This window comes from Acomys minous (genome assembly GCF_964271855.1).
Source record: "Acomys minous genome assembly, chromosome: 7".
In the NCBI taxonomy this organism is placed as follows: domain Eukaryota; kingdom Metazoa; phylum Chordata; class Mammalia; order Rodentia; family Muridae; genus Acomys; species Acomys minous.
In genome coordinates, this window is record NC_140488.1 from 20,481,217 (window position 1) to 20,504,093 (window position 22,877).

The window sequence follows — 22,877 nt, forward strand, 5'->3', positions numbered from 1 at the left end:
GAACAGAGGGCAGAGGCAGAAGCAGAGGCAGAGGCAGAGGCGGAGGCAGAAGGCAGAGAGGAAAGGACAGAGGGCTGAGGCAGCGGCAGAGGGCAGAGTCATAGGGCACAGGGGAAAGAACAGATGACTGAGGCAGAGGCAGAGGCATCAGAGGCAGAGTCAGCGGCAAAGGCAGAGGCGGCAAAAGCATAGGCAGAGGCAGAGGGCAAAGGACAGAGGGCAGAGGCAGAGGCAGAAGCAGAGGTAGAGGGCAGAGGCAGGGGCCAAAGGACAGAGGGCAGAGGCAGACGCAAAGGCAATTGCCGACTCAGAGGGCAAAGGTCAAAAGACAGAGGGGCAGAGGCAGAGGGCAGAGGCTGAGGGCAGAGGCAGAGCGGGAGGCAGAGGGCAACAGGCAGAGGACAGAGGGCAGAGGCAATGGGCAAAGGACAGAGGGCAGAGGTAGAGGCAGAGGGCAGAGTCATAGGGCACAGGGGAAAGGACAGATGGCTGAGGCAGAGGCAGAGGCAGAGACAGTGGCAAAGGCAGAGGCGGCAAAAGCATAGGCAGAGGCAGAGGCAGAAGCAGAGGCAGGGGGCAAAGGACACAGAGCAGAGGCAGACGCAAAGGCAATGGCCGACTCAGAGGGCAAAGGGCAAAAGACAGAGGGCAGAGACAGAGGCAGCAGGCAAAGGCTAAAAGACAGAGAGCAGCGGCAGAGGCAGATGTAGAGGGTAGAGGCAGATATAGAGAGCAGGGGCAGAGGCAGAGGACAGGCAGAGAGCAAAAGCAGAGGGCAGAGGCAGAGGCAGAGGACAGAGGGCAGAGGCAGAGAGCAGAGGGCAGAGGCAGAGGAGAGAGGGAAGAGGCAGAGGGCAAAGGACAGAGGGCAGAGGCAGAGGACAGAGGCAGAGGAGGGAGGGCAAAGGCAGAAGGCAAAGGACAGAGGGCAGAGGACAGAGGCAGAGGAGAGAGGGCAGAGGCAGATGGCAGATGCAGAGGGAAAAGGGCAAAAGACAGAGGGCAGAGGGAGAGGCAGAGGCAGAAACAGAGGCAGAGGACAGAGGGCAGAGGCAGAGGGCAGAGGGCAGAGGCAGAGGGCAAAGGACAGAGGGCAGAGGCAGAGGACAGAGGCAGAGGAGGGAGGGCAGAGGCAGAGGGCAGAGGCAGAGGGCAAAGGACAGAGGGCAGAGGCAGAGGACAGAGGCAGAGGAGAGAGAGCAGAGGCAGAGGGAAAAGGGCAAAGGACCGAGGGCAGAGGCAGAGGGCTGAGGGCAGAGGACAGAGGGCAGAGGCAGAACCAGAGGGCAGAGGCACAGGCAGAGGCACAGGACAGGGGCAGAGAACAGAGGGCAGAGGCATAGGTAGAGGCAGATGGCAAAGGACAAAGGCAGAGGCAGAGAACAGAGGGCAGAGGCAGAAGCAGAGGCAGAGGGCAGAGGCAGGGGTCAGAGGGGAAAGCACAGATGGCAGAGGCAGAGGAAGTGTCAGAGGCAGAGGGCAAAGGGCAAAAGACAGAGGGCAGAGGCAGAGGGCAGAGGGCAAAGGACAGAGGGCAGAGGCAGAGGGCAGAGGTGGAGGGCAGAGGCAGAGCGGGAGGCAGAGGGCAACAGGCAGAGGACAGAGGGCAGAGGCAATGGGCAAAGGACAGAGGGCAGAGGTAGAGGCAGAGGGCAGAGTCATAGGGCACAGGGGAAAGGACAGATGGCTGAGGCAGAGGCAGAGGCATCAGAGGCAGAGACAGTGGCAAAGGCAGAGGCGGCAAAAGCGTAGGCAGAGGCAGAGGGCAAAGGACAGAGGGCAGAGGCAGAGGTGACAGAGGCAGAAGCAGTGGTACAGGCAGAGGCAGATGGCACAGGGGAAAGGACAGATGACTGAGGCAGAGGCAGAGGCATCAGAGGCAGAGACAGCGGCAAAGGCAGAGGCGGCAAAAGCATAGGCAGAGGCAGAGGGCAAAGGACAGAGGGCAGAGGCAGAAGCAGAAGCAGAGGTAGAGGGCAGAGGCAGGGGGCAAAGGACAGAGGGCAGAGGCAGACGCAAAGGCAATGGCCGACTCAGAGGGCAAAGAGCAAAATACAGAGGGCAGAGACAGAGGCAGAGGGCAAAGGGCAAAAGACAGAGGGCAGTGGCAGAGGCAGATGTAGAGGGTAGAGGCAGATGTAGAGAGCAGGGGCAGAGGCAGAGGGACAGGCAGAGGGCAAAAGCAGAGGGCAGAGGCAGAGGACAGAGGGCAGAGGCAGAGGGCAGAGGGCAGAGGCAGAGGACAGAGGGCAGAGGCAGAGGCCAGAGGCAGAGGAGGGAGGGCAGAGGCAGAGGGCAGAGGCAGAAGGCAAAGGACAGAGGGCAGAGGACAGAGGCAGAGGAGAGAGGGCAGAGGCACATGGCAGATGCAGAGGGAAAAGGGCAAAAGACAGAGGGCAGAGGGAGAGGCAGAGGCAGAAACAGAGGCAGAGGACAGAGGGCAGAGGGCAGAGGCAGAGGGCAGAGGACAGAGGGTAGAGGGCAGAGGCAGAGGGCAGAGGACAGAGGGCAGAGGCAGAGGAGAGGGGGCAGAGGCAGAGGGCAAAGGACAGAGGGCAGAGGCAGAGGACAGAGGCAGAGGAGGGAGGGCAGAGGCAGAGGGCAAAGGGCAGAGGCAGAGGACAGAGGCAGAGGAGAGAGGGCAGAGGCAGAGGGAAAAGCGCAAAGGACCGAGAGCAGAGGCAGAGGGCTGAGGGCAGAGGACAGAGGGCAGAGGCAGAACCAGAGGGCAGAGGCACAGGCAGAGGCAGAGGACAGGGGCAGAGAACAGAGGGCAGAGGCAGAGGTAGAGGCAGATGGCAAAGGACAAAGGCAGAGGCAGAGAACAGAGGGCAGAGGCAGAAGCAGAGGCAGAGGGCAGAGGCGGAGGCAGAAGGCAGAGAGGAAAGGACAGAGGGCTGAGGCAGAGGCAGAGGCGGCAGAGGAAGAGGCAGCAGCAAGGCAGAGGCAGTAGAAGCAGAGGCTGAGGCAGAGGGCAGAGGCAGGGGTCAGAGGGGAAAGCACAGATGGCAGAGGCAGAGGAAGTGACAGAGGCAGAGGGCAAAGGGCAAAAGACAGAGGGCAGAGGCAGAGGGCAGAGGGCAAAGGACAGAGGGCAGAGGCAGAGGGCAGAGGTAGAGGGCAGAGGCAGAGCGGGAGGCAGAGGGCAACAGGCAGAGGACAGAGGGCAGAGGCAATGGGCAAAGGACAGAGGGCAGAGGTAGAGGCAGAGGGCAGAGTCATAGGGCACAGGGGAAAGGACAGATGGCTGAGGCAGAGGCAGAGGCAGAGACAGTGGCAAAGGCAGAGGCGGCAAAAGTGTAGGCAGAGGCAGAGGGCAAAGGACAGAGGGCAGAGGCAGAGGCGACAGAGGCAGAAGCAGTGGTACAGGCAGAGGCAGATGGCATAGGGGAAAGGACAGATGACTGAGGCAGAGGCAGAGGCATCAGAGGCAGAGACAGTGGCAAAGGCAGAGGCGGCAAAAGCATAGGCAGAGGCAGAGGCAGAAGCAGAGGCAGGGGGCAAAGGACAGAGGGCAGAGGCAGACGCAAAGGCAATGGCCGACTCAGAGGGCAAAGGGCAAAAGACAGAGGGCAGAGACAGAGGCAGCGGGCAAAGGGCAAAAGACAGAGGGCAGGGGCAGAGGCAGATGTAGAGGGTAGAGGCAGATGTAGAGAGCAGGCGCAGAGGCAGAGGCACAGGCAGAGGGCAAAAGCAGAGGGCAGAGGCAGAGGCATAGGCAGAGGACAGAGGGCAGAGGCAGAGAGTAGAGGGAAGAGGCAGAGGAGAGAGGGCAGAGGCAGAGGGCAAAGGACAGAGGGCAGAGGCAGAGGGCAGAGGCAGAGGACAGAGGCAGAGGAGGGAGGGCAGAGGCAGAGGGCAGAGGCAGAAGGCAAAGGACAGAGGGCAGAGGACAGAGGCAGAGGAGAGAGGGCAGAGGCAGATCGCAGATGCAGAGGGAAAAGGGCAAAAGACAGAAGGCAGAGGGAGAGGCAGAGGCAGAAACAGAGGCAGAGGACAGAGGGCAGAGGCAGAGGGCAGAGGGCAGAGGCCGAGGCAGAGGAGAGAGGGCAGAGGCAGAGGGCAAAGGACAGAGGGCAGAGGCAGAGGACAGAGGCAGAGGAGGGAGGGTAGAGGCAGAGGGCAAAGGGCAGAGGCAGAGGACAGAGGCAGAGGAGAGAGGGCAGAGGCAGAGGGAAAAGGGCAAAGGACCGAGGGCAGAGGCAGAGGGCTGAGGGCAGAGGACAGAGGGCAGAGGCAGAACCAGAGGGCAGAGGCACAGGTAGAGGCAGAGGACAGGGGCAGAGAACAGAGGGCAGAGGCAGAGGTAGAGGCAGATGGCAAAGGACAAAGGCAGAGGCAGAGAACAGAGGGCAGAGGCAGAAGCAGAGGCAGAGGGCAGAGGTGGAGGCAGAAGGCAGAGAGGAAAGGACAGAGGGCTGAGGCAGAGGCAGAGGCGGCAGAGGAAGAGGCAGCAGCAAGGCAGAGGCAGTAGAAGCAGAGGCTGAGGCAGAGGGCAGAGGCAGGGGTCAGAGGGGAAAGCACAGATGGCAGAGGCAGAGGAAGTGACAGAGGCAAAAGACAGAGGGCAGAGGCAGAGGGCAAAGGACAGAGGGCAGAGGCAGAGGGCAGAGGCGGAGCGGGAGGCAGAGGGCAACAGGCAGAGGACAGAGGGCAGAGGCAATGGGCAAAGGACAGAGGGCAGAGGTAGAGGCAGAGGGCAGAGTCATAGGGCACAGGGGAAAGGACAGATGGCTGAGGCAGAGGCAGAGGCATCAGAGGCAGAGACAGCGGCAAAGGCAGAGGCGGCAAAAGCGTAGGCAGAGGCAGAGGGCAAAGGACAGAGGGCAGAGGCAGAGGTGACAGAGGCAGAAGCAGTGGTACAGGCAGAGGCAGATGGCACAGGGGAAAGGACAGATGACTGAGGCAGAGGCAGAGGCATCAGAGGCAGAGACAGCGGCAAAGGCAGAGGCGGCAAAAGCATAGGCAGAGGCAGAGGGCAAAGGACAGAGGGCAGAGGCAGAAGCAGAAGCAGAGGTAGAGGGCAGAGGCAGGGGGCAAAGGACAGAGGGCAGAGGCAGACGCAAAGCCAATGGCCGACTCAGAGGGCAAAGAGCAAAGTACAGAGGGCAGAGACAGAGGCAGAGGGCAAAGGGCAAAAGACAGAGGGCAGGGGCAGAGGCAGATGTAGAGGGTAGAGGCAGATGTAGAGAGCAGGGGCAGAGGCAGATGGCAGAGGCAGAGGGACAGGCAGAGGGCAAAAGCAGAGGCAGAGGACAGAGGGCAGAGGCAGAGGGCAGAGAGCAGAGGCAGAGGCAGAGGAGAGAGGGCAGAGGCAGAGGCCAGAGGCAGAGGAGGGAGGGCAGAGCCAGAGGGCAGAGGCAGAGGGCAGAGGGCAGAGGCAGAGGCAGAGGAGAAAGGGCAGAGGCAGAGGGCAAAGGACAGAGGGCAGAGGCAGAGGGCAGAGGCAGAAGGCAAAGGACAGAGGGCAGAGGACAGAGGCAGAGGAGAGAGGGCAGAGGTAGATGGCAGATGCAGAGGGAAAAGGGCAAAAGACAGAGGGCAGAGGGAGAGGCAGAGGCAGAAACAGAGGCAGAGGACAGAGGGCAGAGGACAGAGGGCAGAGGGCAGAGGCAGAGGGCAGAGGACAGAGGGCAGAGGCAGAGGAGAGGGGGCAGAGGCAGAGGGCAAAGGACAGAGAGCAGAGGCAGAGGACAGAGGCAGAGGAGGGAGGGCAGAGGCAGAGGGCAGAGGCAGAGGGCAAAGGACAGAGGGCAGAGGCAGAGGACAGAGGCAGAGGAGGGAGGGCAGAGGCAGAGGGCAGAGGCAGAGGGCAAAGGACAGAGGGCAGAGGCAGAGGACAGAGGCAGAGGAGAGAGGGCAGAGGCAGAGGGAAAAGGGCAAAGACGGAGGGCAGAGGCAGAGGGCTGAGGGCAGAGGATACAGGGCAGAGGCAGAACCAGCCGGCAGAGGCACAGGCAGAGGCAGAGGACAGGGGCAGAGAACAGAGGGCAGAGGCAGAGGTAGAGGCAGATGGCAAAGGACAAAGGCAGAGGCAGAGGCAGAGGGCAGAGGCGGAGGCAGAAGGCAGAGAGGAAAGGACAGAGGGCTGAGGCAGAGGCAGAGGCGGCAGAGGAAGAGGCAGCAGCAAGGCAGGGGCAGTAGAAGCAGAGGCTGAGGCAGAGGGCAGAGGCAGGGGTCAGAGGGGAAAGCACAGATGGCAGAGGCAGAGGAAGTGACAGAGGCAGAGGGCAAAGGGCAAAAGACAGAGGGCAGAGGCAGAGGGCAGAGGGCAAAGGACAGAGGGCAGAGGCAGAGGGCAGAGGTGGAGGGCAGAGGCAGAGCGGGAGGCAGAGGGCAACAGGCAGAGGACAGAGGGCAGAGGCAATGGGCAAAGGACAGAGGGCAGAGGTAGAGGCAGAGGGCAGAGTCATAGGGCACAGGGGAAAGGACAGATGGCTGAGGCAGAGGCAGAGGCATCAGAGGCAGAGACAGTGGCAAAGGCAGAGGCGGCAAAAGCGTAGGCAGAGGCAGAGGGCAAAGGACAGAGGGCAGAGGCAGAGGTGACAGAGGCAGAAGCAGTGGTACAGGCAGAGGCAGATGGCACAGGGGAAAGGACAGATGACTGAGGCAGAGGCAGAGGCATCAGAGGCAGAGACAGCGGCAAAGGCAGAGGCGGCAAAAGCATAGGCAGAGGCAGAGGGCAAAGGACAGAGGGCAGAGGCAGAAGCAGAAGCAGAGGTAGAGGGCAGAGGCAGGGGGCAAAGGACAGAGGGCAGAGGCAGACGCAAAGGCAATGGCCGACTCAGAGGGCAAAGAGCAAAATACAGAGGGCAGAGACAGAGGCAGAGGGCAAAGGGCAAAAGACAGAGGGCAGTGGCAGAGGCAGATGTAGAGGGTAGAGGCAGATGTAGAGAGCAGGGGCAGAGGCAGAGGGACAGGCAGAGGGCAAAAGCAGAGGGCAGAGGCAGAGGACAGAGGGCAGAGGCAGAGGGCAGAGGGCAGAGGCAGAGGACAGAGGGCAGAGGCAGAGGCCAGAGGCAGAGGAGGGAGGGCAGAGGCAGAGGGCAGAGGCAGAAGGCAAAGGACAGAGGGCAGAGGACAGAGGCAGAGGAGAGAGGGCAGAGGCACATGGCAGATGCAGAGGGAAAAGGGCAAAAGACAGAGGGCAGAGGGAGAGGCAGAGGCAGAAACAGAGGCAGAGGACAGAGGGCAGAGGGCAGAGGCAGAGGGCAGAGGACAGAGGATAGAGGGCAGAGGCAGAGGGCAGAGGACAGAGGGCAGAGGCAGAGGAGAGGGGGCAGATGCAGAGGGCAAAGGACAGAGGGCAGAGGCAGAGGACAGAGGCAGAGGAGGGAGGGCAGAGGCAGAGGGCAAAGGGCAGAGGCAGAGGACAGAGGCAGAGGAGAGAGGGCAGAGGCAGAGGGAAAAGCGCAAAGGACCGAGAGCAGAGGCAGAGGGCTGAGGGCAGAGGACAGAGGGCAGAGGCAGAACCAGAGGGCAGAGGCACAGGCAGAGGCAGAGGACAGGGGCAGAGAACAGAGGGCAGAGGCAGAGGTAGAGGCAGATGGCAAAGGACAAAGGCAGAGGCAGAGAACAGAGGGCAGAGGCAGAAGCAGAGGCAGAGGGCAGAGGCGGAGGCAGAAGGCAGAGAGGAAAGGACAGAGGGCTGAGGCAGAGGCAGAGGCGGCAGAGGAAGAGGCAGCAGCAAGGCAGAGGCAGTAGAAGCAGAGGCTGAGGCAGAGGGCAGAGGCAGGGGTCAGAGGGGAAAGCACAGATGGCAGAGGCAGAGGAAGTGACAGAGGCAGAGGGCAAAGGGCAAAAGACAGAGGGCAGAGGCAGAGGGCAGAGGGCAAAGGACAGAGGGCAGAGGCAGAGGGCAGAGGCGGAGGGCAGAGGCTGAGGGCAGAGGCACAGCGGGAGGCAGAGGGCAACAGGCAGAGGACAGAGGGCAGAGGCAATGGGCAAAGGACAGAAGGCAGAGGTAGAGGCAGAGGGCAGAGTCATAGGGCACAGGGGAAAGGACAGGTGGCTGAGGCAGAGGCAGAGGCAGAGACAGTGGCAAAGGCAGAGGCGGCAAAAGCGTAGGCAGAGGCAGAGGGCAAAGGACAGAGGGCAGAGGCGGAGGGCAGAGGCAGAGCGGGAGGCAGAGGGCAACAGGCAGAGGAGAGAGGGCAGAGGTAGAGGCAGAGGGCAGAGTCATAGGGCACGGGAAAGGACAGATGGCTGAGGCAGAGGCAGAGACAGCGGCAAAGGCAGAGGCGGCAAAAGCGTAGGCAGAGGCAGAGAGCAAAGGACAGAGGGCAGAGGCAGAGGCGACAGAGGCAGAACCAGTGGTACAGGCAGAGGCAGATGGCACAGGGGAAAGGACAGATGACTGAGGCAGAGGCAGAGGCATCAGAGGCAGAGACAGCGGCAAAGGCAGAGGCGGCAAAAGCATAGGCAGAGGCAGAGGGCAAAGGACAGAGGGCAGAGGCAGAGGCAGGAGCAGAGGCAGGGGGCAAAGGACAGAGGGCAGAGGCAGACGCAAAGGCAATGGCCGACTCAGAGGGCAAAGGGCAAAAGACAGAGGGCAGAGACAGAGGCAGCGGGCAAAGGGCAAAAGACAGAGGGCAGGGGCAGAGGCAGATGTAGAGGGTAGAGGCAGATGTAGAGAGCAGGCGCAGAGGCAGAGGGACAGGCAGAGGGCAAAAGCAGAGGGCAGAGGCAGAGGCAGAGGCAGAGGACAGAGGGCAGAGGCAGAGAGCAGAGGGCAGAGGCAGAGGAGAGAGGGCAGAGGCAGAGGGCAAAGACAGAGGGCAGAGGCAGATGGCAGAGGCAGAGGCCAGAGGCAGAGGAGGGAGGGCAGAGGCAGAGGGCAGAGGACAGAGGCAGAGGAGAGAGGGCAGAGGCAGATGGCAGATGCAGAGGGAAAAGGGCAAAAGACAGAGGGCAGAGGGAGAGGCAGAGGCAGAAACAGAGGCAGAGGACAGAGGGCAGAGGCAGAGGGCAGAGGGCAGAGGCAGGGGCCAAAGGACAGAGGGCAGAGGCAGAAGCAGAGGAGAGAGGGCAGAGGCAGAGGGCAAAGGACAGAGGGCAGAGGCAGAGGACAGAGGCAGAGGAGGGAGGGCAGAGGCAGAGGGCAGAGGCAGAGGGCAAAGGACAGAGGGCAGAGGCAGAGGACAGAGGCAGAGGAGAGAGGGCAGAGGCAGAGGGAAAAGCGCAAAGGACCGAGAGCAGAGGCAGAGGGCTGAGGGCAGAGGACAGAGGGCAGAGGCAGAACCAGAGGGCAGAGGCACAGGCAGAGGCAGAGGACAGGGGCAGAGAACAGAGGGCAGAGGCAGAGGTAGAGGCAGATGGCAAAGGACAAAGGCAGAGGCAGAGAACAGAGGGCAGAGGCAGAAGCAGAGGCAGAGGGCAGAGGCGGAGGCAGAAGGCAGAGAGGAAAGGACAGAGGGCTGAGGCAGAGGCAGAGGCGGCAGAGGAAGAGGCAGCAGCAAGGCAGAGGCAGTAGAAGCAGAGGCTGAGGCAGAGGGCAGAGGCAGGGGTCAGAGGGGAAAGCACAGATGGCAGAGGCAGAGGAAGTGACAGAGGCAGAGGGCAAAGGGCAAAAGACAGAGGGCAGAGGCAGAGGGCAGAGGGCAAAGGACAGAGGGCAGAGGCAGAGGGCAGAGGCGGAGGGCAGAGGCAGAGCGGGAGGCAGAGGGCAACAGGCAGAGGACAGAGGGCAGAGGCAATGGGCAAAGGACAGAGGGCAGAGGTAGAGGCAGAGGGCAGAGTCATAGGGCACAGGGGAAAGGACAGATGGCTGAGGCAGAGGCAGAGGCAGAGACAGTGGCAAAGGCAGAGGCGGCAAAAGCGTAGGCAGAGGCAGAGGGCAAAGGACAGAGGGCAGAGGCAGAGGGCAGAGGCGGAGGGCAGAGGCAGAGCGGGAGGCAGAGGGCAACAGGCAGAGGAGAGAGGGCAGAGGTAGAGGCAGAGGGCAGAGTCATAGGGCACGGGAAAGGACAGATGGCTGAGGCAGAGGCAGAGACAGCGGCAAAGGCAGAGGCGGCAAAAGCGTAGGCAGAGGCCGAGGGCAAAGGACAGAGGGCAGAGGCAGAGGCGACAGAGGCAGATCCAGTGGTACAGGCAGAGGCAGATGGCACAGGGGAAAGGACAGATGACTGAGGCAGAGGCAGAGGCATCAGAGGCAGAGACAGCGGCAAAGGCAGAGGCGGCAAAAGCATAGGCAGAGGCAGAGGGCAAAGGACAGAGGGCAGAGGCAGAGGCAGGAGCAGAGGCAGGGGGCAAAGGACAGAGGGCAGAGGCAGACGCAAAGGCAATGGCCGACTCAGAGGGCAAAGGGCAAAAGACAGAGGGCAGAGACAGAGGCAGCGGGCAAAGGGCAAAAGACAGAGGGCAGGGGCAGAGGCAGATGTAGAGGGTAGAGGCAGATGTAGAGAGCAGGCGCAGAGGCAGAGGGACAGGCAGAGGGCAAAAGCAGAGGGCAGAGGCAGAGGCAGAGGCAGAGGACAGAGGGCAGAGGCAGAGAGCAGAGGGCAGAGGCAGAGGAGAGAGGGCAGAGGCAGAGGGCAAAGACAGAGGGCAGAGGCAGAGGCCAGAGGCAGAGGAGGGAGGGCAGAGGCAGAGGGCAGAGGACAGAGGCAGAGGAGAGAGGGCAGAGGCAGATGGCAGATGCAGAGGGAAAAGGGCAAAAGACAGAGGGCAGAGGGAGAGGCAGAGACAGAAACAGAGGCAGAGGGCAGAGGGCAGAGGCAGGGGGCAAAGGACAGAGGGCAGAGGCAGAAGCAGAGGAGAGAGGGCAGAGGCAGAGGGCAAAGGACAGAGGGCAGAGGCAGAGGACAGAGGCAGAGGAGGGAGGGCAGAGGCAGAGGGCAGAGGCAGAGGGCAAAGGACAGAGGGCAGAGGCAGAGGACAGAGGCAGAGGAGAGAGGGCAGAGGCAGAGGGAAAAGGGCAAAGGACCGAGGGCAGAGGCAGAGGGCTGAGGGCAGAGGACAGAGGGCAGAGGCAGAACCAGAGGGCAGAGGCACAGGCAGAGGCAGAGGACAGGGGCAGAGAACAGAGGGCAGAGGCAGAGGTAGAGGCAGATGGCAAAGGACAAAGGCAGAGGCAGAGAACAGAGGGCAGAGGCAGAAGCAGAGGCAGAGGGCAGAGGCGGAGGCAGAAGGCAGAGAGGAAAGGACAGAGGGCTGAGGCAGAGGCAGAGGCGGCAGAGGAAGAGGCAGCAGCAAGGCAGAGGCAGTAGAAGCAGAGGCTGAGGCAGAGGGCAGAGGCAGGGGTCAGAGGGGAAAGCACAGATGGCAGAGGCAGAGGAAGTGACAGAGGCAGAGGGCAAAGGGCAAAAGACAGAGGGCAGAGGCAGAGGGCAGAGGGCAAAGGACAGAGGGCAGAGGCAGAGGGCAGAGGCGGAGGGCAGAGGCTGAGGGCAGAGGCACAGCGGGAGGCAGAGGGCAACAGGCAGAGGACAGAGGGCAGAGGCAATGGGCAAAGGACAGAAGGCAGAGGTAGAGGCAGAGGGCAGAGTCATAGGGCACAGGGGAAAGGACAGGTGGCTGAGGCAGAGGCAGAGGCAGAGACAGTGGCAAAGGCAGAGGCGGCAAAAGCGTAGGCAGAGGCAGAGGGCAAAGGACAGAGGGCAGAGGCGGAGGGCAGAGGCAGAGCGGGAGGCAGAGGGCAACAGGCAGAGGAGAGAGGGCAGAGGTAGAGGCAGAGGGCAGAGTCATAGGGCACGGGAAAGGACAGATGGCTGAGGCAGAGGCAGAGACAGCGGCAAAGGCAGAGGCGGCAAAAGCGTAGGCAGAGGCAGAGGGCAAAGGACAGAGGGCAGAGGCAGAGGCGACAGAGGCAGAACCAGTGGTACAGGCAGAGGCAGATGGCACAGGGGAAAGGACAGATGACTGAGGCAGAGGCAGAGGCATCAGAGGCAGAGACAGCGGCAAAGGCAGAGGCGGCAAAAGCATAGGCAGAGGCAGAGGGCAAAGGACAGAGGGCAGAGGCAGAGGCAGGAGCAGAGGCAGGGCGCAAAGGACAGAGGGCAGAGGCAGACGCAAAGGCAATGGCCGACTCAGAGGGCAAAGGGCAAAAGACAGAGGGCAGAGACAGAGGCAGCGGGCAAAGGGCAAAAGACAGAGGGCAGGGGCAGAGGCAGATGTAGAGGGTAGAGGCAGATGTAGAGAGCAGGCGCAGAGGCAGAGGGACAGGCAGAGGGCAAAAGCAGAGGGCAGAGGCAGAGGCAGAGGACAGAGGGCAGAGGCAGAGAGCAGAGGGCAGAGGCAGAGGAGAGAGGGCAGAGGCAGAGGGCAAAGACAGAGGGCAGAGGCAGATGGCAGAGGCAGAGGCCAGAGGCAGAGGAGGGAGGGCAGAGGCAGAGGGCAGAGGACAGAGGCAGAGGAGAGAGGGCAGAGGCAGATGGCAGATGCAGAGGGAAAAGGGCAAAAGACAGAGGGCAGAGGGAGAGGCAGAGGCAGAAACAGAGGCAGAGGACAGAGGGCAGAGGCAGAGGCAGAGGGCAGAGGCAGGGGCCAAAGGACAGAGGGCAGAGGCAGAAGCAGAGGAGAGAGGGCAGAGGCAGAGGGCAAAGGACAGAGGGCAGAGGCAGAGGACAGAGGCAGAGGAGGGAGGGCAGAGGCAGAGGGCAGAGGCAGAGGGCAAAGGACAGAGGGCAGAGGCAGAGGACAGAGGCAGAGGAGAGAGGGCAGAGGCAGAGGGAAAAGCGCAAAGGACCGAGAGCAGAGGCAGAGGGCTGAGGGCAGAGGACAGAGGGCAGAGGCAGAACCAGAGGGCAGAGGCACAGGCAGAGGCAGAGGACAGGGGCAGAGAACAGAGGGCAGAGGCAGAGGTAGAGGCAGATGGCAAAGGACAAAGGCAGAGGCAGAGAACAGAGGGCAGAGGCAGAAGCAGAGGCAGAGGGCAGAGGCGGAGGCAGAAGGCAGAGAGGAAAGGACAGAGGGCTGAGGCAGAGGCAGAGGCGGCAGAGGAAGAGGCAGCAGCAAGGCAGAGGCAGTAGAAGCAGAGGCTGAGGCAGAGGGCAGAGGCAGGGGTCAGAGGGGAAAGCACAGATGGCAGAGGCAGAGGAAGTGACAGAGGCAGAGGGCAAAGGGCAAAAGACAGAGGGCAGAGGCAGAGGGCAGAGGGCAAAGGACAGAGGGCAGAGGCAGAGGCAGAGGCGGAGGGCAGAGGCAGAGCGGGAGGCAGAGGGCAACAGGCAGAGGACAGAGGGCAGAGGCAATGGGCAAAGGACAGAGGGCAGAGGTAGAGGCAGAGGGCAGAGTCATAGGGCACAGGGGAAAGGACAGATGGCTGAGGCAGAGGCAGAGGCAGAGACAGTGGCAAAGGCAGAGGCGGCAAAAGCGTAGGCAGAGGCAGAGGGCAAAGGACAGAGGGCAGAGGCAGAGGGCAGAGGCGGAGGGCAGAGGCAGAGCGGGAGGCAGAGGGCAACAGGCAGAGGAGAGAGGGCAGAGGTAGAGGCAGAGGGCAGAGTCATAGGGCACGGGAAAGGACAGATGGCTGAGGCAGAGGCAGAGACAGCGGCAAAGGCAGAGGCGGCAAAAGCGTAGGCAGAGGCCGAGGGCAAAGGACAGAGGGCAGAGGCAGAGGCGACAGAGGCAGAACCAGTGGTACAGGCAGAGGCAGATGGCACAGGGGAAAGGACAGATGACTGAGGCAGAGGCAGAGGCATCAGAGGCAGAGACAGCGGCAAAGGCAGAGGCGGCAAAAGCATAGGCAGAGGCAGAGGGCAAAGGACAGAGGGCAGAGGCAGAGGCAGGAGCAGAGGCAGGGGGCAAAGGACAGAGGGCAGAGGCAGACGCAAAGGCAATGGCCGACTCAGAGGGCAAAGGGCAAAAGACAGAGGGCAGAGACAGAGGCAGCGGGCAAAGGGCAAAAGACAGAGGGCAGGGGCAGAGGCAGATGTAGAGGGTAGAGGCAGATGTAGAGAGCAGGCGCAGAGGCAGAGGGACAGGCAGAGGGCAAAAGCAGAGGGCAGAGGCAGAGGCAGAGGCAGAGGACAGAGGGCAGAGGCAGAGAGCAGAGGGCAGAGGCAGAGGAGAGAGGGCAGAGGCAGAGGGCAAAGACAGAGGGCAGAGGCAGAGGCCAGAGGCAGAGGAGGGAGGGCAGAGGCAGAGGGCAGAGGACAGAGGCAGAGGAGAGAGGGCAGAGGCAGATGGCAGATGCAGAGGGAAAAGGGCAAAAGACAGAGGGCAGAGGGAGAGGCAGAGACAGAAACAGAGGCAGAGGGCAGAGGGCAGAGGCAGGGGGCAAAGGACAGAGGGCAGAGGCAGAAGCAGAGGAGAGAGGGCAGAGGCAGAGGGCAAAGGACAGAGGGCAGAGGCAGAGGACAGAGGCAGAGGAGGGAGGGCAGAGGCAGAGGGCAGAGGCAGAGGGCAAAGGACAGAGGGCAGAGGCAGAGGACAGAGGCAGAGGAGAGAGGGCAGAGGCAGAGGGAAAAGGGCAAAGGACCGAGGGCAGAGGCAGAGGGCTGAGGGCAGAGGACAGAGGGCAGAGGCAGAACCAGAGGGCAGAGGCACAGGCAGAGGCAGAGGACAGGGGCAGAGAACAGAGGGCAGAGGCAGAGGTAGAGGCAGATGGCAAAGGACAAAGGCAGAGGCAGAGAACAGAGGGCAGAGGCAGAAGCAGAGGCAGAGGGCAGAGGCGGAGGCAGAAGGCAGAGAGGAAAGGACAGAGGGCTGAGGCAGAGGCAGAGGCGGCAGAGGAAGAGGCAGCAGCAAGGCAGAGGCAGTAGAAGCAGAGGCTGAGGCAGAGGGCAGAGGCAGGGGTCAGAGGGGAAAGCACAGATGGCAGAGGCAGAGGAAGTGACAGAGGCAGAGGGCAAAGGGCAAAAGACAGAGGGCAGAGGCAGAGGGCAGAGGGCAAAGGACAGAGGGCAGAGGCAGAGGGCAGAGGCGGAGGGCAGAGGCTGAGGGCAGAGGCACAGCGGGAGGCAGAGGGCAACAGGCAGAGGACAGAGGGCAGAGGCAATGGGCAAAGGACAGAGGGCAGAGGTAGAGGCAGAGGGCAGAGTCATAGGGCACAGGGGAAAGGACAGATGGCTGAGGCAGAGGCAGAGGCATCAGAGGCAGAGACAGCGGCAAAAGCGTAGGCAGAGGCAGAGGACAAAGGACAGAGGGCAGAGGCAGAGGCGAGAGAGGCAGAAGCAGTGGTACAGGCAGAGGCAGATGGCACAGGGGAAAGGACAGATGACTGAGGCAGAGGCAGAGGCATCAGAGGCAGAGACAGCGGCAAAGGCAGAGGCGGCAAAAGCATAGGCAGAGGCAGAGGGCCAAAGACAGAAGGCAGAGGCAGAGGCAGAAGCAGAGGTAGAGGGCAGAGGCAGGGGGCAAAGGACAGAGGGCAGAGGCAGACGCAAAGGCAATGGCCGACTCAGAGGGCAAAGAGCAAAATACAGAGGGCAGAGACAGAGGCAGAGGGCAAAGGGCAAAAGACAGAGGGCAGGGGGAGAGGCAGATGTAGAGGGGAGAGGCAGATGTAGAGAGCAGGGGCAGAGGCAAATGGCAGAGGCAGAGGGACAGGCAGAGGGCAAAAGCAGAGGGCAGAGGCAGAGGACAGAGGGCAGAGGCAGAGGGCAGAGGGCAGAGGCAGAGGCAGAGGAGAAAGGGCAGAGGCAGAGGGCAAAGGACAGAGGGCAGAGGCAGAGGCAGAGGAGAAAGGGCAGAGGCAGAGGGCAGAGGCAGAGGCAGAGGAGAAAGGGCAGAGGCAGAGGGCAAAGGACAGAGGGCAGAGGCAGAAGGCAAAGGGCAGAGGGCAGAGGAGAGAGGGCAGAGGCAGATGGCAGATGCAGAGGGAAAAGGGCAAAGGACAGAGGGCAGAGGGAGAGGCAGGGCAGAAACAGAGGCAGAGGACAGAGGGCAGAGGGCAGAGGCAGAGGAGAGAGGGCAGAGGCAGAGGGCAAAGGACAGAGGGCAGATGCAGAGGACAGAGGCAGAGGAGGGAGGGCAGAGGCAGAGGGCAGAGGCAGAGGGCAAAGGACAGAGGGCAGAGGCAGAGGCGACAGAGGCAGAACCAGTGGTACAGGCAGAGGCAGATGGCACAGGGGAAAGGACAGATGACTGAGGCAGAGGCAGAGGCATCAGAGGCAGAGACAGCGGCAAAGGCAGAGGCGGCAAAAGCATAGGCAGAGGCAGAGGGCAAAGGACAGAGGGCAGAGGCAGAGGCAGGAGCAGAGGCAGGGGGCAAAGGACAGAGGGCAGAGGCAGACGCAAAGGCAATGGCCGACTCAGAGGGCAAAGGGCAAAAGACAGAGGGCAGAGACAGAGGCAGCGGGCAAAGGGCAAAAGACAGAGGGCAGGGGCAGAGGCAGATGTAGAGGGTAGAGGCAGATGTAGAGAGCAGGCGCAGAGGCAGAGGGACAGGCAGAGGGCAAAAGCAGAGGGCAGAGGCAGAGGCAGAGGCAGAGGACAGAGGGCAGAGGCAGAGAGCAGAGGGCAGAGGCAGAGGAGAGAGGGCAGAGGCAGAGGGCAAAGACAGAGGGCAGAGGCAGATGGCAGAGGCAGAGGCCAGAGGCAGAGGAGGGAGGGCAGAGGCAGAGGGCAGAGGACAGAGGCAGAGGAGAGAGGGCAGAGGCAGATGGCAGATGCAGAGGGAAAAGGGCAAAAGACAGAGGGCAGAGGGAGAGGCAGAGGCAGAAACAGAGGCAGAGGACAGAGGGCAGAGGCAGAGGGCAGAGGGCAGAGGCAGGGGGCAAAGGACAGAGGGCAGAGGCAGAAGCAGAGGAGAGAGGGCAGAGGCAGAGGGCAAAGGACAGAGGGCAGAGGCAGAGGACAGAGGCAGAGGAGGGAGGGCAGAGGCAGAGGGCAGAGGCAGAGGGCAAAGGACAGAGGGCAGAGGCAGAGGACAGAGGCAGAGGAGAGAGGGCAGAGGCAGAGGGAAAAGGGCAAAGGACCGAGGGCAGAGGCAGAGGGCTGAGGGCAGAGGACAGAGGGCAGAGGCAGAACCAGAGGGCAGAGGCACAGGCAGAGGCAGAGGACAGGGGCAGAGAACAGAGGGCAGAGGCAGAGGTAGAGGCAGATGGCAAAGGACAAAGGCAGAGGCAGAGAACAGAGGGCAGAGGCAGAAGCAGAGGCAGAGGGCAGAGGCGGAGGCAGAAGGCAGAGAGGAAAGGACAGAGGGCTGAGGCAGAGGCAGAGGCGGCAGAGGAAGAGGCAGCAGCAAGGCAGAGGCAGTAGAAGCAGAGGCTGAGGCAGAGGGCAGAGGCAGGGGTCAGAGGGGAAAGCACAGATGGCAGAGGCAGAGGAAGTGACAGAGGCAGAGGGCAAAGGGCAAAAGACAGAGGGCAGAGGCAGAGGGCAGAGGGCAAAGGACAGAGGGCAGAGGCAGAGGGCAGAGGCGGAGGGCAGAGGCTGAGGGCAGAGGCACAGCGGGAGGCAGAGGGCAACAGGCAGAGGACAGAGGGCAGAGGCAATGGGCAAAGGACAGAGGGCAGAGGTAGAGGCAGAGGGCAGAGTCATAGGGCACAGGGGAAAGGACAGATGGCTGAGGCAGAGGCAGAGGCATCAGAGGCAGAGACAGCGGCAAAGGCAGAGGCGGCAACAGCGTAGGCAGAGGCAGAGGGCAAAGGACAGAGGGCAGAGGCAGAGGTGACAGAGGCAGAAGCAGTGGTACAGGCAGAGGCAGATGGCACAGGGGAAAGGACAGATGACTGAGGCAGAGGCAGAGGCATCAGAGGCAGAGACAGCGGCAAAGGCAGAGGCGGCAAAAGCATAGGCAGAGGCAGAGGGCCAAAGACAGAAGGCAGAGGCAGAGGCAGAAGCAGAGGTAGAGGGCAGAGGCAGGGGGCAAAGGACAGAGGGCAGAGGCAGACGCAAAGGCAATGGCCGACTCAGAGGGCAAAGAGCAAAATACAGAGGGCAGAGACAGAGGCAGAGGGCAAAGGGCAAAAGACAGAGGGCAGGGGGAGAGGCAGATGTAGAGGGGAGAGGCAGATGTAGAGAGCAGGGGCAGAGGGAAATGGCAGAGGCAGAGGGACAGGCAGAGGGCAAAAGCAGAGGGCAGAGGCAGAGGACAGAGGGCAGAGGCAGAGGGCAGAGGGCAGAGGCAGAGGCAGAGGAGAAAGGGCAGAGGCAGAGGGCAAAGGACAGAGGGCAGAGGCAGAGGCAGAGGAGAAAGGGCAGAGGCAGAGGGCAGAGGCAGAGGCAGAAGAGAAAGGGCAGAGGCAGAGGGCAAAGGACAGAGGGCAGAGGCAGAAGGCAAAGGGCAGAGGGCAGAGGGCAGAGGACAGAGGCAGAGGAGAGAGGGCAGAGGCAGATGGCAGATGCTGAGGGAAAAGGGCAAAAGACAGAGGGCAGAGGGAGAGGCAGGGCAGAAACAGAGGCAGAGGACAGAGGGCAGAGGGCAGAGGCAGAGGAGAGAGGGCAGAGGCAGAGGGCAAAGGACAGAGGGCAGATGCAGAGGACAGAGGCAGAGGAGGGAGGGCAGAGGCAGAGGGCAGAGGCAGAGGGCAAAGGACAGAGGGCAGACCAGAGGACAGAGGCAGAGGAGAGAGGGCAGAGGCAGAGGGAAAAGGGCAAAGGACCGAGGGCAGAGGCAGAGGGCTGAGGGCAGAGGACAGAGGGCAGAGGCAGAACCAGAGGGCAGAGGCAGAGGACAGGGGCAGAGAACAGAGGGCAGAGGCAGAGATAGAGGCAGATGGCAAAGGACAAAGGCAGAGGCAGAGAACAGAGGGCAGAGGCAGAAGCAGAGGCAGAGGGCAGAGGCGGAGGCAGAAGGCAGAGAGGAAAGGACAGAGGGCTGAGGCAGCGGCAGAGGGCAGAGTCATAGGGCACAGGGGAAAGAACAGATGACTGAGGCAGAGGCAGAGGCATCAGAGGCAGAGTCAGCGGCAAAGGCAGAGGCGGCAAAAGCATAGGCAGAGGCAGAGGGCAAAGGACAGAGGGCAGAGGCAGAGGCAGAAGCAGAGGTAGAGGGCAGAGGCAGGGGCCAAAGGACAGAGGGCAGAGGCAGACGCAAAGGCAATTGCCGACTCAGAGGGCAAAGGTCAAAAGACAGAGGGCAGAGGCAGAGGGCAGAGGTGGAGGGCAGAGGCAGAGCGGGAGGCAGAGGGCAACAGGCAGAGGACATAGGGCAGAGGCAATGGGCAAAGGACAGAGGGCAGAGGTAGAGGCAGAGGGCAGAGTCATAGGGCACAGGGGAAAGGACAGATGGCTGAGGCAGAGGCAGAGGCAGAGACAGTGGCAAAGGCAGAGGCGGCAAAAGCATAGGCAGAGGCAGAGGCAGAAGCAGAGGCAGGGGGCAAAGGACAGAGAGCAGAGGCAGACGCAAAGGCAATGGCCGACTCAGAGGGCAAAGGGCAAAAGACAGAGGGCAGAGACAGAGGCAGCAGGCAAAGGCTAAAAGACAGAGAGCAGCGGCAGAGGCAGATGTAGAGGGTAGAGGCAGATATAGAGAGCAGGGGCAGAGGCAGAGGACAGGCAGAGAGCAAAAGCAGAGGGCAGAGGCAGAGGCAGAGGACAGAGGGCAGAGGCAGAGAGCAGAGGGCAGAGGCAGAGGAGAGAGGGAAGAGGCAGAGGGCAAAGGACAGAGGGCAGAGGCAGAGGACAGAGGCAGAGGAGGGAGGGCAAAGGCAGAAGGCAAAGGACAGAGGGCAGAGGACAGAGGCAGAGGAGAGAGGGCAAAGGCAGATGGCAGATGCAGAGGGAAAAGGGCAAAAGACAGAGGGCAGAGGGAGAGGCAGAGGCAGAAACAGAGGCAGAGGACAGAGGGCAGAGGCAGAGGGCAGAGGGCAGAGGCAGAGGGCAAAGGACAGAGGGCAGAGGCAGAGGACAGAGGCAGAGGAGGGAGGGCAGAGGCAGAGGGCAGAGGCAGAGGGCAAAGGACAGAGGGCAGAGGCAGAGGACAGAGGCAGAGGAGAGAGAGCAGAGGCAGAGGGAAAAGGGCAAAGGACCGAGGGCAGAGGCAGAGGGCTGAGGGCAGAGGACAGAGGGCAGAGGCAGAACCAGAGGGCAGAGGCACAGGCAGAGGCACAGGACAGGGGCAGAGAACAGAGGGCAGAGGCATAGGTAGAGGCAGATGGCAAAGGACAAAGGCAGAGGCAGAGAACAGAGGGCAGAGGCAGAAGCAGAGGCAGAGAGCAGAGGCGGAGGCAGAAGGCAGAGAGGAAAGGACAGAGGGCTGAGGCAGAGGCAGAGGCGGCAGAGGAAGAGGCAGCAGCAAGGCAGAGGCAGTAGAAGCAGAGGCTGAGGCAGAGGGCAGAGGCAGGGGTCAGAGGGGAAAGCACAGATGGCAGAGGCAGAGGAAGTGACAGAGGCAGAGGGCAAAGGGCAAAAGACAGAGGGCAGAGGCAGAGGGCAAAGGGCAGAGGGCAAAGGTCAGAGGGCAGAGGCAGAGGGCAGAGGTGGAGGGCAGAGGCAGAGCGGGAGGCAGAGGGCAACAGGCAGAGGACAGAGGGCAGAGGCAATGGGCAAAGGACAGAGGGCAGAGGTAGAGGCAGAGGGCAGAGTCATAGGGCACAGGGGAAAGGACAGATGGCTGAGGCAGAGGCAGAGGCATCAGAGGCAGAGACAGTGGCAAAGGCAGAGGCGGCAAAAGCGTAGGCAGAGGCAGAGGGCAAAGGACAGAGGGCAGAGGCAGAGGTGACAGAGGCAGAAGCAGTGGTACAGGCAGAGGCAGATGGCACAGGGGAAAGGACAGATGACTGAGGCAGAGGCAGAGGCATCAGAGGCAGAGACAGCGGCAAAGGCAGAGGCGGCAAAAGCATAGGCAGAGGCAGAGGGCCAAAGACAGAAGGCAGAGGCAGAGTCAGAAGCAGAGGTAGAGGGCAGAGGCAGGGGGCAAAGGACAGAGGGCAGAGGCAGACGCAAAGGCAATGGCCGACTCAGAGGGCAAAGAGCAAAATACAGAGGGCAGAGACAGAGGCAGAGGGCAAAGGGCAAAAGACAGAGGGCAGGGGGAGAGGCAGATGTAGAGGGGAGAGGCAGATGTAGAGAGCAGGGGCAGAGGCAAATGGCAGAGGCAGAGGGACAGGCAGAGGGCAAAAGCAGAGGGCAGAGGCAGAGGACAGAGGGCAGAGGCAGAGGGCAGAGGGCAGAGGCAGAGGCAGAGGAGAAAGGGCAGAGGCAGAGGGCAAAGGACAGAGGGCAGAGGCAGAGGCAGAGGAGAAAGGGCAGAGGCAGAGGGCAGAGGCAGAGGCAGAAGAGAAAGGGCAGAGGCAGAGGGCAAAGGACAGAGGGCAGAGGCAGAAGGCAAAGGGCAGAGGGCAGAGGGCAGAGGACAGAGGCAGAGGAGAGAGGGCAGAGGCAGATGGCAGATGCTGAGGGAAAAGGGCAAAAGACAGAGGGCAGAGGGAGAGGCAGGGCAGAAACAGAGGCAGAGGACAGAGGGCAGAGGGCAGAGGCAGAGGAGAGAGGGCAGAGGCAGAGGGCAAAGGACAGAGGGCAGATGCAGAGGACAGAGGCAGAGGAGGGAGGGCAGAGGCAGAGGGCAGAGGCAGAGGGCAAAGGACAGAGGGCAGACCAGAGGACAGAGGCAGAGGAGAGAGGGCAGAGGCAGAGGGAAAAGGGCAAAGGACCGAGGGCAGAGGCAGAGGGCTGAGGGCAGAGGACAGAGGGCAGAGGCAGAACCAGAGGGCAGAGGCAGAGGACAGGGGCAGAGAACAGAGGGCAGAGGCAGAGATAGAGGCAGATGGCAAAGGACAAAGGCAGAGGCAGAGAACAGAGGGCAGAGGCAGAAGCAGAGGCAGAGGGCAGAGGCGGAGGCAGAAGGCAGAGAGGAAAGGACAGAGGGCTGAGGCAGCGGCAGAGGGCAGAGTCATAGGGCACAGGGGAAAGAACAGATGACTGAGGCAGAGGCAGAGGCATCAGAGGCAGAGTCAGCGGCAAAGGCAGAGGCGGCAAAAGCATAGGCAGAGGCAGAGGGCAAAGGACAGAGGGCAGAGGCAGAGGCAGAAGCAGAGGTAGAGGGCAGAGGCAGGGGCCAAAGGACAGAGGGCAGAGGCAGACGCAAAGGCAATTGCCGACTCAGAGGGCAAAGGTCAAAAGACAGAGGGCAGAGGCAGAGGGCAGAGGTGGAGGGCAGAGGCAGAGCGGGAGGCAGAGGGCAACAGGCAGAGGACATAGGGCAGAGGCAATGGGCAAAGGACAGAGGGCAGAGGCAGAGGCGAGAGGGGCAGAAGCAGTGGTACAGGCAGAGGCAGATGGCACAGGGGAAAGGACAGATGACTGAGGCAGAGGCAGAGGCATCAGAGGCAGAGACAGCGGCAAAGGCAGAGGCGGCAAAAGCATAGGCAGAGGCAGAGGGCCAAAGACAGAAGGCAGAGGCAGAGGCAGAAGCAGAGGTAGAGGGCAGAGGCAGGGGGCAAAGGACAGAGGGCAGAGGCAGACGCAAAGGCAATGGCCGACTCAGAGGGCAAAGAGAAAAATACAGAGGGCAGAGACAGAGGCAGAGGGCAAAGGGCAAAAGACAGAGGGCAGGGGGAGAGGCAGATGTAGAGGGGAGAGGCAGATGTAGAGAGCAGGGGCAGAGGCAAATGGCAGAGGCAGAGGGACAGGCAGAGGGCAAAAGCAGAGGGCAGAGGCAGAGGACAGAGGGCAGAGGCAGAGGGCAGAGGGCAGAGGCAGAGGCAGAGGAGAAAGGGCAGAGGCAGAGGGCAAAGGACAGAGGGCAGAGGCAGAGGCAGAGGAGAAAGGGCAGAGGCAGAGGGCAGAGGCAGAGGCAGAGGAGAAAGGGCAGAGGCAGAGGGCAAAGGACAGAGGGCAGAGGCAGAAGGCAAAGGGCAGAGGGCAGAGGGCAGAGGACAGAGGCAGAGGAGAGAGGGCAGAGGCAGATGGCAGATGCTGAGGGAAAAGGGCAAAAGACAGAGGGCAGAGGGAGAGGCAGGGCAGAAACAGAGGCAGAGGACAGAGGGCAGAGGGCAGAGGCAGAGGAGAGAGGGCAGAGGCAGAGGGCAAAGGACAGAGGGCAGATGCAG